This window comes from Netta rufina, assembly GCF_964035555.1.
Source record: "Netta rufina genome assembly, chromosome: 6".
NCBI lineage: Eukaryota > Metazoa > Chordata > Aves > Anseriformes > Anatidae > Netta > Netta rufina.
Genome location: NC_140129.1, coordinates 37,901,301 through 37,916,664, shown reverse-complemented (window position 1 = coordinate 37,916,664; position 15,364 = coordinate 37,901,301). Strand labels below are relative to the sequence as shown.

General features: G+C 46.1%; 1 protein-coding gene across 7 annotated transcripts in view; it reads right to left on the bottom strand.

Moving 5' to 3' along the window:
• The window catches only part of MBD5 (methyl-CpG binding domain protein 5), a 129,107-nt gene extending 114,359 nt beyond the window's left edge, over nucleotides 1-14,748 (bottom strand). For all 7 annotated transcript variants that reach the window (XM_084289458.1, XM_084289461.1, XM_084289462.1 and 4 more), the window contains exon 1: nucleotides 14,686-14,748. The gene's annotated coding sequence lies outside the window, so the exon portion shown is untranslated. The remainder of the gene's footprint in view (nucleotides 1-14,685) is intronic.
• Between the last annotated feature and the right edge of the window lie 616 nt (nucleotides 14,749-15,364).

Sequence of the window (15,364 nt, the reverse complement as noted above, 5' to 3'; positions counted from 1 at the left end):
GGCCTCGCTGCCACCCCGCTGCCCTCAGACGCGGTGGCATTCCTGACCGGAGCGGTCTGCTACACCCCTTTGTAGCCCCCAACCCCCAGCTCAATCATTAACAGCATTAACGACCTGTGTATCACGCAACAAATCGTTTATGACCCTCCTTTTCAGCCTTCCCCTCCGCTTTTGGCTTCTCTTTACCTTTTCCGCGCCTGTTGTTGTCTTAGTTCAGCTGAACTCTTTGTTCATTTATCCCTTCTGTTGGGGGTGGGGAAGAATCGGAGTATTTTTCAGGCAGGAGATAGAAAGAATCCTTTTGTTCTGCTCGGGTTGATATTTTATAAGTTTAGTATGCTCTCCCTCCAGTATTTATTCTGGCTTTAGAACCCAAACCGGTCAGAGGACAAATGCTCCTTCACGAGATGCTCCCATAACCCAACAGCAAAAATTTAACTTTTCTCTTGCTTAAAAATAGAAATTAAGGTCTAAACCAGTCAATTACATCATTGATGTAATGGCTAGAGAAGCCATTGAACACAGAAACCTAACGGAGGTCCCAGTGCAGGAGGCAGGAGCCGTTCTGGGCTCCTCGTAGCACTCCGCCAAGGACACAACTTTGCATCTGGTTTTGTTTTACCAGGCTGTTCTAACTGTGAACTTACCAGTGGACAAGAAACCGAATACTTCTGCACATACTTTTGGTTAATTTAATGATTTATTTTTCAAACTTTTTTTTTTTTTTGTAAACACATTGTTTTAAGTGCTGGAGGAAGAATCAGAAAACTGTACCTAGCTCCTAACGTTGCTACCGAAGCTTCTAAGGCTCTGTAACAGCAGCACGTAACGAAATAAAGCAACAGCCCTCCAAGAGAACAGCACATCCTCCTTCCTATCGCAGCAATAGGTTTTCTAAGAGATGTTCTCCTCCTTGGACATCACGCAAGGCAAAGCCCCCAGCACAAAGCCACGCTGCTAAGCAGTGCTTGTCCCATGTGTGGCTCACACGAGAGCAGCACCACGTGTGCTTGGTGCTGAGCAGGGCACAGCACGACCCCTCCTCACAGCACACCCAGGGTTTGAGGTACAAAATGCCCATCACCCTGTAGATGTAGGTCTGTCATTGAAACTTGGCTGTATGAGGGGCTCTGTGGTCACCTAGGTGCCACGTGGGCAAAATCCTCTGGAACAGAAGGAATATTCTTCTTAAAAATCGTGTTCAGAAAGCACAGGCCCATCATGGCCTAGATAAATCAAGAGTAGATCGTCCCAGCTGTGTGGAACTGCACACTTTGCCAACACGAGCTCTTTAGAAGCGTTACTGGAAGAGAGTTAATACGGTTAAGAGAGACCTGTGCTACCAGATAGCGATCTTCACAACTGAAATCTCACGCGCAGATGCGAACACCATCAAACCAGCGAAGACCATCCTCTCCGCAGCCAGCTATCACTTCAGATGCGTTCGTTGTGTTTGTCATTTGTCAGCAAACTGCAGACTGCGTGTGGTGCTTTTAACGAGCGTCTCCATGACTGCAGAAATGACAAGTTCCTATGGCACACGCCCCATCCCCAAACTGTTGGGGTTTGGATAACGTCCACCTGTTTTTGGGCTGCTGTAGTACTTGTCCTTCATCTAGCCAGGGAAGCGAGAAGCGGTGTTCTGTCAGACAAGCTCCACGTACGACTGACCAACTTTGCAGAAGCTCCCGAGTATCTTTAGCATTCAGATCTGCAAAACTTCGTCTCATTTTATGTGCCTCGCAGCAGAAGGAGCCACAGGAGCTGCTGCGTGTAACCCATTTCTCCAGCCTGCCGTAACTCCGAGAGCAGCCAGTGCCTTCTACAAGTCTCCGTGGCTGGTGGGACAGGGTCCCCAGCTCTCACCGACCATCAGGCTGTCACCTGCTGACACCGACCTTCAGCCCCAGGCAGGTGCAGCTCCTCTGACAGAGGCAGAATCGGGCTCTGGCACCAGCTGGGAGGCAGAACCAAGGGATTTATTGAACCAGCTGTATCTGAGCTTCGAAAAGGTGATGGGAAACACTTGTGCAAGAGAGCTTAAGGAGGACAAACACATTCTTTCGCAGCGTACTACCTCACCGACTGGTTACAGCAGTTCAGAAAGCAGCAATTAGGCACAACTGCAAGATGCAGCTCTACACATCTGGGTCACAGACAGCACAGCTGAGGTGTGGGGCTCTGCAAGCAGGATCCCTGCGTGCTCACACTCGTGTGGGTCTTTGCACAGGCGTGTTTGGTAACGTTACCGCGTGCTGTACTGACCCTCACCAGCACAGGGGGTCGGCACAAGTCAAGCACCCAGCCAGGCCATCCCCCTGAACCCAAACCAACAATTTTTCTGTGCAAACAGCATCTCAGGAGAGGATAATGCTCATGATACATGCGAGTCCAACACAAGTCTCAACTGGCAAGGGCATGACTGCTCTTACAGGCTCCGTAGTTCAGCACGGCGTATCTGGCTCCACCTGCTCCTCTCTTCAGGACGTACACACCCCGCAGTCTGCAGCGCACGTTCCAGAAGCATTACCAGTTCACAAGGCTGGGAGGAGGGCTAATACGTGTGCTTGTTGTTTTTGCAAATGCTGCTGTCAAATCGACAGCTCTGCTGCAGGACACTGCAAAACCCAGCTGGGCAGCATGGGCAGGGAGGGCACGGACCAGGGTGTATGGGCAGGAATACGCCCGGACAGCAGCACACATCCCGGGGAGCACACAGCAGGCGCTGTGAGCAGAGCCCAGCGGCCCAGTGATCCCCAACTAGATCTGTGAGCACTGCCCATGCCTTCAAGAGAGGGACAAATCTTCTGAATGGAACATACACGGATGTGGACAGCAGTATGGGGAGGAGAAACACCTCCTCCCACCGCCCCCACAAGCAAACGAACGTTTAATTTATCTGCTCGAGTTGCTATCGTTGCTCCATAATGACAAATCCACTCTCAAAAAGTTAAAAAAGAAAAACAAACAGCAAAAAGCCCATTAAAATGTCTTTGGATACACAAGCGTTCAAGAGGAGAAGAGCAAGAGCTCTTCACCTCCAGCTCCCTCACGCTGGTGGCTCAGTGCTCCCTCCACATCCTGTCCGGAGCTACCTACTGTTGGCTGCAGATAATCTCTTCCAGGCTTCCCAAATGCTGACACAGGAACCTCTGTGAGCATGCTGAACTACTTCCTTTCTTCCTGGAAAAGATTTAATAACCTGCAACTTTCTTCTGTGCCCTACTTGTAGTCTATCGTTTTCTTGCTTCTCGTATCAAATCTGCTAAAATAAAATTTTATAGAGTGACGATTCAACAAAGGAAAAACTATAAAGTTAGTTCTGACAGCTCCCCTTCTCAAAAAATTTAATCAAAAAAAGAAAGAAAAAAAATTCCTTTGCCCTTGAAAAGATGAATTGAATAGCCTTAGGTATTCTATAGTTATATTTATGAAAAAGTTTTTTGGACACTAAACACAAGTCTCTATAGGAATGAGGAAAATGTTTTGCCCAAGCCATAAACTTCTTTTTCCATTGCACAGAGAAAACACGCTACGCTCCGCTGCCAGACATAAGCTCACCTCTCCGAGATGTGCAAGTCCCATCCAGTACCTGAAGGGAAGGAGCTCTATCAGGTAATCCTAACAAATCACGCAGCTCCCCAAAAAGGCGCATACAGACACACGCAAACATAGGCTACTCAAAGTGAGGAAAGCAGTTCTCTCCTCTATGGAAACACAGCTGTTTGTTGGTTTTTATTTATTTATTTATTTTTTAATTATCTAAAAGTTCTATTTTTTTTTTAATTTATTACAGAAAACGTGTTATTAACTCTTAAATATTAAAATGGTAGCACCGAATCACAGTATGTAGTATCAAAACCACCAACAAAACTTTAATAGATCAGAGAACGTGTGTTACTTTCCTATGTGGGATAAGCATTCTACTTTATTTTAAAGTCAGAGTACGAGCTACATAAAAGTAACGTAAAACTCCCTGTTTATAAATAAAAGCGAGGCCAGCACTCTTGAGCATTCCAAATCTCCAAGTATTTCCCATTTAATATCTCATACTTAAACGCTGGGGAAGTTTACTTGCCTCACTTTAATCCAAACCAAATTGGACTATAAAATTTCTTATTTCATAATAGTGAGAAAAATACCTAACAAGAAGGATCGGGACGGATTAATCCAGCTGCTGATGGTGCATTTATTTTTCTTGCAGAACGGGCATTATCACTTTGTTAGATCCACCCACCTCTGCATCTATCCGAAGTCAAATAGTCAATCGGCCAGTGCATTGCCATATAAAATCTAAATTAAAAAAAAAAAAGTCCTCTTAAGTCTGTTTTTCTAACTTAAAACAATTACTTATTAATGTAATCATCAGATACTGAACTATGGGAAAAATACCTAACTTGATGCTACTTTGCAGATAAATTTTATTTCAGCTGATTGAACAAATCCCTTTCTCGTGTTTTTGGCAGAATTGTATCCGAATATTTATTTATAAGGAAGCTGTACAGCTGTTGCAGTTTAGAGAAAAACATAAATTAAAAAAGATAAAATACTCTCCCAAAATACTTAAAGTCTTGAACAGGAAAAAAGGGATAAAAAAAAATAAGTTCATTTCTTTTAAGTTCAAAGACATTCCCTTCTAGCCAATGCAAACACTGACACAGAACAGCATCAGCAACTGGAATTTAAGCTGTCCAATAGAAATTAAATTTAGAAATCAAGTTTCTCTCATTATTAGAAATCTCCTCTACTGTTCACCCTAAATTATCACTTCTCTTTTCTTATTCTTTACGGAACTATTTAAAATCATTCCACTGTATTAAGTCCAAAATCATTCTCAGAGAAGTCAATGAAAAAAAATCCCTCATTATTACTATTATTCCGCATTACTGTAATACCAGGGCTCCAGGAGGATTGACAAACACGCAGAAAGACACTGTCCAGAAGAGGCACACAAACTAGGCAGCCTTTTCATCCAGAGGGATCAGAAAATAACTCTTAAAATGTAGGCTGTTAAAATAAATAAATAACTAAATATCAACACATCTGGTTCCTACTTCTGCTCAGGGTCCTCAAAAATATTTGTTCCTATTTCTGACGAAGTACAAATGTTATTCAAGGGGCACTTATTTCCTCACTAAGGTACATCGAGCTTAATTCCTATGGCATAAGCCATGCTTTGGGCCAGTATCTTAAACTGGAAGATAGCGTACGGCGTGTTAAGGCTCCTGTTCAATAAAAGACTTTTGTCTGTAACCAGTACAAGACTGTCTGTCCCTCTATATGTGCCTGGAAATCTTAATCGGAAAAGGAAGATGCGAGCCATTTTAAAAATAATTCTCATGTTTTTATTAATTGTAAAGCACACGCTTCTGTTTCTGTGAAATAAATTCACAGTCTTGAAACTCTGAAGACAAGAGTTAAAAAATAAGTTAAATTCTCTACCAGAATGCATTTGCTCAAGTGCAAAGCTAACAAATGCTAAAATTTTTGGCAACGCTTCTGCATTTCTGAATCATTAGGTAGTCAAACTATTTTTTGATTTTGCTTGCGTGATGTTGGATTATAATAATCCATATAAATCAGTGGTTTCCCCTCGCTAGGAATACTGTGTTTACTTCTGGTCATCTGATGTCGAAAAGATGCATTAAAAAATGGGGAGGTTCAGAAATAAATAACAAAAGCCACTTGCACATACAGCAGTGGCTCAGAAATGTTTACTTTAGAGACGAAGGAGAAGGAATATAGTCAAAGTAAACAGAATGATGGAGAGCCAGAGAAGGTATGCTGAGCATTTCAGTCACCCTTCTCAGAATATAATGACGGGATGCTTTGCCTCACGAAAACTTAAACATGTAGGTCTTTGGAAAGAGACCTGCTTATGGCAGAGCTCTCCGATGCTCCCCCCCAGCCGAACTCACAGCCACGAGACAGACCCAGAGGAGGACAAAGCAGAGAGCTGGACCCAAGTCATGCATTTAGTTGCCTAGAGACTTCACTCCTGGAAACCTAAACATCTAGGCCAAAGTCCTCAAGATATTTAAGCGCTTCTTTCCTACTGATAGTGGCTGTCGCTTGAAAACAACGGGGCTTGCCATCCGTGTCTGTCTGATGATCGAGACTGTAGCAACCTGAAGTCTTCTACGTCTAGTAAAAATATTGTGAATTTATGTATGAGCCTGATAGCAGTCAGATGCCTCTTTATTTCCCTTTTGTGATCAAGTCATCCTGTGACTCTCTCTTAAGCAGAGCCTGTTATTGAGCAGCACTTCCTAGTTGATGCTGCGTGAGAATCGAAGGCAGGGCTCCCTGCCTGTGTCCCTGGAAGGCCACCAGCTCCCTCCCGTAAGATCTGGCCACCTCCCTGTCCCTGCTCACTGCCCACGATGTGCCAGGGGCTCTCGGGTCCACATCCCCTCTCTCTGATGGTGAGCAGAAGACTCTGCCTCCCATGTAGTCAGCGCGCCCAACCTCAAACACGGTGGTAGGATGCTCATCCACCCCTTAAAGCATCTCGCTCCTCCAGCGAAGGCAGCTTCAGCCTGCTTGTTGTGCACAGAAGTCAACATATTTCTACCCGGGGATGCGTTCTCTGCTGTGGATTTCCAAACTCAGGCACACTCAAGGTCTTACAGCGAGGTACAGTCGGTGCCATGGAGCTCATGCGGGACAGAAACGCAGCACGAGGTACAGAGGAAGCCAGGGATGGAGAAACCGTGGATTATACTGGACAGGATTAACGCAGAGATTAAAAAGGCAGTAATTATTTGCAGATTTTTGATGAATGCAAGTATTTGGATAACCTAATCCTAAAACAGCACCTGCCTGTGGAGACCTCTGTTGCACAGACCTTCAGAGCCCACAGCAGAACACTACCTAGGAGTCTCCGTGATGCTACAGAGCTTTGTCACCAAGACACTGATAACTGGAGGTGCTTTAAGATACCTTCAGTTTAAGGCTCACCAGTAGTTAGCAGTGAATAATTTTACATTCACCGCCATTACATGAAAAATTTTGTTATATTACATACGGATTTTGATTACTTCTACCAAAACAGCAACTAAAGAGTATTGTTTCATTTTTTTTTTACAATAGAAGCTCCGAAACGTTGTAGACGTACAGATACTAGTATTATAATTATTTGCAATAATTAGCAAAAGCTGAACATGAAGGCCTTTCATACTGTTTTGTTAAAAGCAATAACATTAAGAATACGCATAATATACTTCCAACAGTTGCACCGCAGGATAAATGGTTTTCAGGTCATTCTTTCAAAGCCATAACTTAAAAACCAAAACCAAATAAAGTTAAACTTAGTTTTCTTCAGAGTAGATCAATACTTGGAGAAAGCAGATTAGCTGTTTTCAGATAAAAGGAAAAAAAAAAAAAAACGTAGACAACTTCTGCAAGATTTATGCATTAATTTCCTAACCGTTATTGCTCTGATAATTATTATTTGAGAAAAGTTATGTAGGTCCTACCACACAGGAATGCTTTCACTTGCATAATGTATTCTTAAATTCCTTCTGCATTAAAAAAATAAAAAAATAAAAAATAAAAAAAGCTATCTTTTAATTTCCTGCTTATTTTTCAGTTCTGGGGTATGCTCCCCAAGTTCGTGTGTCTGTAGATTCTCAGCTGCGATCTTACATCAGATACGGACTTGTGAGTTGCAAAAAATGATCAAGACTGATTCATAACTGAAGTTTTGAGGGAAAAAAAAAAAAAAAGGAACATGGGAAAAAGACCAGCAAAAACCACAAGCACAGGAAGAAAGCTAAATATGTAAGGTGATCCACTAGGAATCCACATACCAGCTGATTAAGAAGTCGCCTAACGACCAGCTTATGAGATCATTACATGGTTGGAACTGCTCACTCCCCCAGTACCTTCAGTGAAGTTAGAACTCGTGAAAAATTCAGGTTTAGGGTTTTATCCAGCACCCCTTAACAAATATCCATGCCCTGACATCGGTGAAAACAAAATAACCTTTTTTTCCCGTGCTTATTTATCATACAGGATTTTAATCACAAAATATCGAGTGTACAAATAAAGTATTTGACTGATAAATCAAAAAATTAAAATCACCTTACACAGCAATATCATAAATACCCCAAATTACATGCCTAATAAACATGTATCGTTGAGGAATAGTAATTCGGCCAAGGAGCAATGCAAAACCCTAACAAAGATGTCAGAAGTATAATCCAGCTTTCAGCAAAAACATCCACACCACCACAGCGAGCACTGCAACTTTATAGATAGTACGCTCTGCACAGATGGACAAGTAATTTTTAGAAATGAATCACGCTGCAAATGATTTTACTAATTTTAAAACAGAGGTGAGGAACCAATAGCCTACAGGCCAGATAAGGCTTGCTTCTTCGGTTCAGATGGCCTACAGACACGTACTTGCTCCACTGCCTAATAACGCCAAACAAAATCACCCATGATTTAAAAGGCTCCAACAATTCACATATTTTTAAACATATCGTCCTTAAACACCAACATCAGCCCGAAGTTTAGAGCACTGAATGAAATCTATGCTATTAGTTCACATCTAAAAAAAAAAACCCACAAAACCCAAGACGCTAATCGTGTTACTTCCCATTAAATATAGCACATCCTCACTATCCTGAGACGGTGGGACTTCACAGCCCTAAACATTTAAATTATCTGAGTAGAGGAAAAATCAGGGATCAGGGGGGCTTTGAATTCGGAGAGCAGCCCATGCGCGGTTGCGGCAGAAGTATCCTGATACCTGCTTCGATAGGGAGTAACATATTCCACGGTGCTTATGCAGGAGAAAACTTCCCCCGAAATCAATTCCTGCTTTGCCTTGAAAAGATGCAGCCCCAAATATAGATTTCAGTCTTTCATGGGCAGCCTTTAGTGCAGCGCATTTTTGAGCCTGAAAATGTATGCGAGGTTCTAAATATGAAAAGAATAACAAGTAAAAAAGTTCAAAGGAACAGACCGAGAAAGAGAGAAATCCTGAACTACCAGGCTATTTTCATCCTTTCTGGCAATTATTTGCAGCTGCCCCGAACATATTGATATTTAGTAAACTGCAGGCTGCAGCTTTAATTGAAGTTTGAATGTTATAAACAGTTCGCTGCCTGGCTCTGGCCTGCGCTCTAATACCATCAGCAGAGCAGAGATGGGAAGCATAAACAAACCTTTTAACTAGATTACAGTTTCTAAAACGGCCAAGAAATCCTTCGGCAAGAACTCCTGTGTGACAAAACCTTCAGGAAGGGAAAATATTTTGAAATAGTATCGTAAAAAAGCCTAACCTTTCCTAAGGTGGCATGAGCGGGAGCCCTCTGAGGAACGTGACTTGCATGTTCTCAAATGGGGCTGTCCTCAGGAAACATGCTCTGAGGGGAGGGACGAAAAATAAAGCCAAAACCCAACCAGAATGTCTTAGAGCAAAGATATATCGTCTGCTTGCAAAATGGAATGATATTAAGAGAAAAGCTTTTCAAAAATACTTCAAAATACATCAAATTTAGTCAGTGCCGGCAGATCTTAGCGCTCCTCACCTCAAGAAGCCATGCTCAAGAACCACACAACTGAAACTCTGTGCATCTCCAACACGTCTACCCCTTGAATCCGACCCTTCTAATTACACATTTGAGCCAAGCTTCTTCCTCACAAGGCTTACAAGGGGACAACACATCCCCCTTTCTGTCCCATATACCGTGAAGGAGAAAAGGCAGCTCCGTTCTAAGAAATCGGCTCACCACAAACCTTTGACTAATCCATGTCATTAGTCAATGATGTCATTTGCCTACTTTTGCAAGGTCTTCTTAAAAAGAAAAAAGAAAAGAAAAAAAGCAGATATTCAAAAATTCATCTCCCCTAGGGACTGGAGAGTGATCCGGCAAAAACTTTCTTTTCTGCTCATCTTCTATGTACATAGAAAATAAATTTTACCTCATGAAATCAACAGCATGCTTATGTAAAACTAGGCACGGAAGTCTTCATTCCATCTGAGCCTTAAAAGTAACAAAAGAAAGCAGCAGTTCCCCTTGCCCCCAGCCTGAAAGCAGTTTGGGTGCACAGCACGAAGGAAAAGCCAGCGCCAGCAGAGCCCTACCGGGACGCAGTGAATTTGTGCTCCTTCTGGTGGGGCTATCAAACAAATGGGTATATATAGGAACATAAATATATACAAGCATACACGTGTATACACATACATGTATGAAAACATGGTTTCAGTATATAGGTTAAAGCCTGCAGAACAAAGACAAAAGCGCTTAACGCGTTTATATGAAGAGCTTAGTAGGCCGTAACAGGCGATCCGAAATAACGCGTTGGCAACCATCTACCAGAATTGAAAAATAAAATCTCTAAAATTGGAAAATTTAAATTTAATGTATTTTTTTTTTTTAGAAAAACTAAATTGCTTGCGTTCTATAGGCCTACCTTTTCTTTGGCTGACCTCTACTCTTCTCCTAAGTCAGGCCGCGCTCGTTTCTTTGGCAGCCGGGTACAAGGCAACAGTATTGCAAGCCTCTCCTTATCTACAGGCTGAGAATATCACCATTTGATCCAACAGGATTTGTTGGGCAAACAATTGACAACTGTTCTGGTTCCCCCACCTGGGGATTTTTCTCAGCGAGGCCATGCTACCGATTCCGCGAACCAAGGGCCCTCGTATTTAAGATGCTATTTACGGTTCAGATTACTCCTCCTTCAGTAAATTACCAAAATAATCCAGGATTTAATATCACTGAAAATCTAGACTAACCTCAAATTAAGAGAATTTATATATATATGTATGTATGTATAAAAATAAATCCTGGGCTTCGTCTCCACATTGTATGGGAATAATGTAATTAGCATAGTGCTGCTGTGGTCTTAGTTACCAGATATTGTCACAAGGTAAGAATTTTTAAAGCATTGTTTTGGTTGCTTTATTTTAAAAATATTTCCTGCAAAAGAATTAAAAAGTTGAAGAATTTAACCATAGTAATGAACAAAGTCCTCTATTCCTTCTTTGATGAAGGAAGTTGGTAGAAAGCTCATGAAGAATTTCCAATCATTTTAATGCTTCCATGTTTTAAGTAAATTTAAAGCTCTCAGAAAAAGGATTCAGGAAAAAAACCACCCTCAAAGCCCCAAACCCAGTGAACCAACATCTGGAGATGAGAGAGGCACTCAAAGGCACCCTCGGTGATTTGTTCCTTAGTCATCCCCACGGGAAGGCCAGGGGGTAATGGAGATTTTTGTGATGGGAACACCTGTCAGGCTGCAGATAAACCGAGATGATCAACTCATTTCACAAAGGTCTATGAATAGCCATCTCATGGTAATGACTGATTCCTGCTGCCATGTGCCAGATCAAAACAACAACTCCGAGGTAAGACTGCAAACGCAGATCTTTGGAGCCTCAAAATTGCTTTAGTTTAAAACAGAAGTTAAAATTATCTAGTTCTGACACTTCTTTTTTATATTCCTGCATGTAGATACCCACATGCATTTGTGTACATAGCTAGCCATGTAAGCCCATGTACTCATACACTTTATAATTTTGTATTCTATGTGGTTTTGACAAATTTTAATTGACTTAACAAAATCTGCCAAGTCTGAGCTCCTTTCTAGACAACTCATCAGCAAGTAGGTATCACAGTACGAACCAACTCGGAATTTGGAGACTGGAAAGGAGTCAGCACTGCTTCATTTCTGATCTGCTGCTTTTTATTAGCTTCCCACCTGATTCAACCCCAGTTCCACAGCTTTCAGGACGCTTTAATTTCCAAATTTCTGTTCCTAATCCAGGCTCTGGTTCTCGTGCAGGCCTATCTGAAACCGACTGAGCAGGATTATGCCACCTAATCGTTCCCAAAATAATCACAAAGGAAAGCCAACGAAAGTCCGTGCTTTCAAACACGCAGATCACTCTTACAAAGAAGGTCCTTAATGACATAAGCACACTCAGAAACGTATCCCATCTCTTTTTATTATCAAAACTAAAGGCAACTCTTGATATTTACTTGGGATGGGATGATACGGAAACCAACACAGGGTCCTTAAAAAGGAACAAACAAAGCGAGCCCCAAACTGCACAGCAGACCCCAAAGGAGCACCAGAACTCCCCGCTCTTCACAAGTTTTAACTGCACTGTTGAAAAGGAAGCCCAGTCACGTTGAAATTTGGTGTCCTGAGCCATTTATAGACGAGATCCTTCTCTCATGAGCTGCTGGGCCCATGAGGCCCCTGAAGCCCCAGGTGGGCACGAGGGGCCACCCTCCCACATTACGGGCTCAGACACAAGCACTGCTCTTACAGACCTTCGAGGTACTGAAGACACACAAGGAATCACCATGAATAACCAGAGATAACCCAACAACCGACTGATAAACCATGTCAAATAAACCCCAGAGTCAAAGGAGGCATCCCATTTTTGAGCGGACCATTGCTTATGCCAACATCCTTGGCGCTTTTTACAACAAAAAGCAAGCCCGATCCCTCCAGATCCAAGTAACGAGAGGACTGTAAGCACGGAAAAGTTAAAGTATTGCAAGAACTCTGTCAAAGAGCAAGAGGCTCTTTAAACAGTCCTTTCTCCAGACCAAATACAAACACATTTGACAACAACACGTGCATGGTACAACGGTAGACTTTGAGGAAAGGTTTCCAAAGACAGATCTACGCCTGGCCCAAAGAGAACTTCACCTCTAGAGATTAATCTTTGCTCAAAAGACAATTCATGGAAAGAGATGCACAAAGCTCTCCTGGAAGCAACCAGCGCCTGTAAGTACCTACTGATAACAGCAGCGGAAAGAGCTTCAAAAAGCCCCACAGAACTCGGTTACAGCTGCTGATAACTCGCAGTCTTCTGTAAAACGAGCTGAAGGCCTCGATTCTTTCAGTCCTTAGCAGGCTGTTGTGACAGCCACCCCAAATTAGCCCTAGACCCCTCTGTAGGAGACAATCCCATGGAAAAGCAGGAATTACGCAGACCCGCAGCTCCACTTGGACCAGGAGCACAGTCCCGAGGCTGCTACGGCTTCCCACAACCAGATGAGAGTACAACGGGACCTCCAGTTGAGAAAGAAGCCTTGCTATGACAAACACAACCCCCTGTCCTTTATTCCTGGACAGCCTGCTGCTGTCCAGTTCTTGCAAGTAGTAAAGTAAATAAGAGGAGAGCCGCACATTTAAAGAACGGGGTCTGCACGCACAGGCATTGGGTTTGAAGACCCAAAATTTTGGCAAAGCGATAACCACGTGTTTAAAACCCAAGGCAACTAGTTTGCTCCTGCTAACACAAAACTACGGGCAAACTACTGAAACAACTACAGCTACGGCTTCGACTCTTCGTCGCGATATTTTTAAGTCCCGGCCCAAGCAGATATCGCTCCCGCTCCTTGCGCCGATCAAACTACCGCTACCTCAAACAGCGTGCTCACAACACCCAGGTATTTATGCACAAATTAGAAACCAGAGACACCAAAGCAATCACAGAGGGTTCCTTCTCGTGGGTCTCCTGCCCGCGTGAGGCAGGGGGGACGCACGCTCGCTGCTGACCTCCATTTAGCTGCCATGCCCCAACCAAGCACATACTCACGGCCTACTCCACGGTTCAGCATACACCGAGGTGCTCAACACCCCAAGCCCTCAAACCGTCCTCCCGAAACCACCAAGAGCGCCATTAAAGCTCCAGAAACCAGCAGACCACAGCGATTTCACCGTCAACACGGGGCTGCCATAGTGGGGGGGGGGTGTCCCTGATTTCAACTCCGCGTTCCTGCCCCGGACTCCTACTTCTGGGCTCTCCGCTAGCCCCTGGCAGGCTGGTCCCGGCGTTTCCTCGCCGAGGATCGAGCTCGTCCCCTCGCCTCGGGGCTGTGCGGGGCGGCTGTGGGTGCAAACCTCACGCTTTTGGCCCACCGCCGGCGGTGAGGCTGGAGGGGAGCCGTGGCCTTTCGCGGCACAAGGCCGTGGCGAGCGAGATGACAACAAAAATACCTGCCAGACGCTGCCGCCGGCCGCAGGCGAGCTGTAGGGCCAGCCACGGGGTTGTAGGGGGGCTGCCAGGCTTTGTAGGGCCGGGGCCTGGGCTCGGGTAACTCGGGGCTGGCGGCTGGGAGGCCACCGGCGGCGGCCCAGCGGGGGGCAGACCCCGGGGACCCCAATGCACGCAGCCAGCTCCTATAGGGCCGGCCGCCCCGATACCTCCAGCCGTCCCCTATACGCCCGGATCCCCCGATACCTCCGTGTACCCCACGTATCCCCAGTTACCCCCAGCCACCCCAATACCTCCGCTAACCCCCCACATCCCCAGCCACCCCAATACCTCCGCAACCCCCCTATATCCCCACACCCCCCCCCCCACCTCCAGCCACCCCAATACCTCGGGGTACCCCCCATACCCCCAACCACCCCCACACCCCCGTGCACCCCCCTTACCTCAGGACCCCCCAACACCTCCACAAACCCCTCATCACCCCCCTCACCCCATACACCCCCCCTCCCCCCATACACCCCCCCAGCCCCCCCCGTTTTGCCTGTTCCCCAACTTTCCCTACAAAAACACCCCCCCCACCCCGCGTAGACCCCCTCCCCTCCCCGAGCAGCCCCTCCACTCTTTATTTTTTCGCGTTTTTTCGCCTTGTTTTCCCTCCCCCCCTCCCTATCCCCCCCCCCCCCCCCCCCACGGCCCGGCCCGGCACTCACCTCGGCGGCCCCCCGGCGGCGCAGGCGGCGGCGCACACAAAGGGCAATAAAGGGGGAGGAGGGGAGCGAGGGGGGGGGGGGGTGTGGGGGGTGAAAGGAAAAGAGAAAAAGGAAAAAAAGAAAAAAAAAAAAAAAAAGAAGGGGGTGGGGGGGGGGGGAACCCGACTGAGGCGCCGCCGCCGCCGCCCGCGGGGCTGGGAGGAAGCAGAGGAGGAATTGAGGAAGGGAAAAGGGGAGAAGGGGGGGGGGAAGGGGGGGGTGCAGGGGGAAAAAGGGGGAAAAGGGAAAGGGGGGGGGGTGAACTGTCGGCCTGTCCCTTTAACGGGGTGAAGCCCGGCGCCCCCCGCCCCCCCCCGCGCTCCGCATCTCGTCAGCGGCCGCCGCGCTTCGGGTGCGGGGCTCGGCGCGGCGCGGCCGGGCGGCGAGCGGGGAGCGGGCAGCGCGCATGCGCCGACGGGGAGGGGAGGGAGGGGAGGGAGGTGGAGGAGGAGGAGGGGGGGGGGGGGGGAGAGGGAGGAGGGAGGGGAGGGAGGTGGAAGGGGGGGGGGCGTTCCCAGAGGGCCCCGCGCGCGCGCACCCGGAAGGGGATGGGGGAAGGGAGGGGCGGAAGGGGAGGGGAGGGAGGGGCACGTGACGGGAGGGGAGGGAGGGGTGGGAGGGGGAGGGCGCGCGGGGGGTG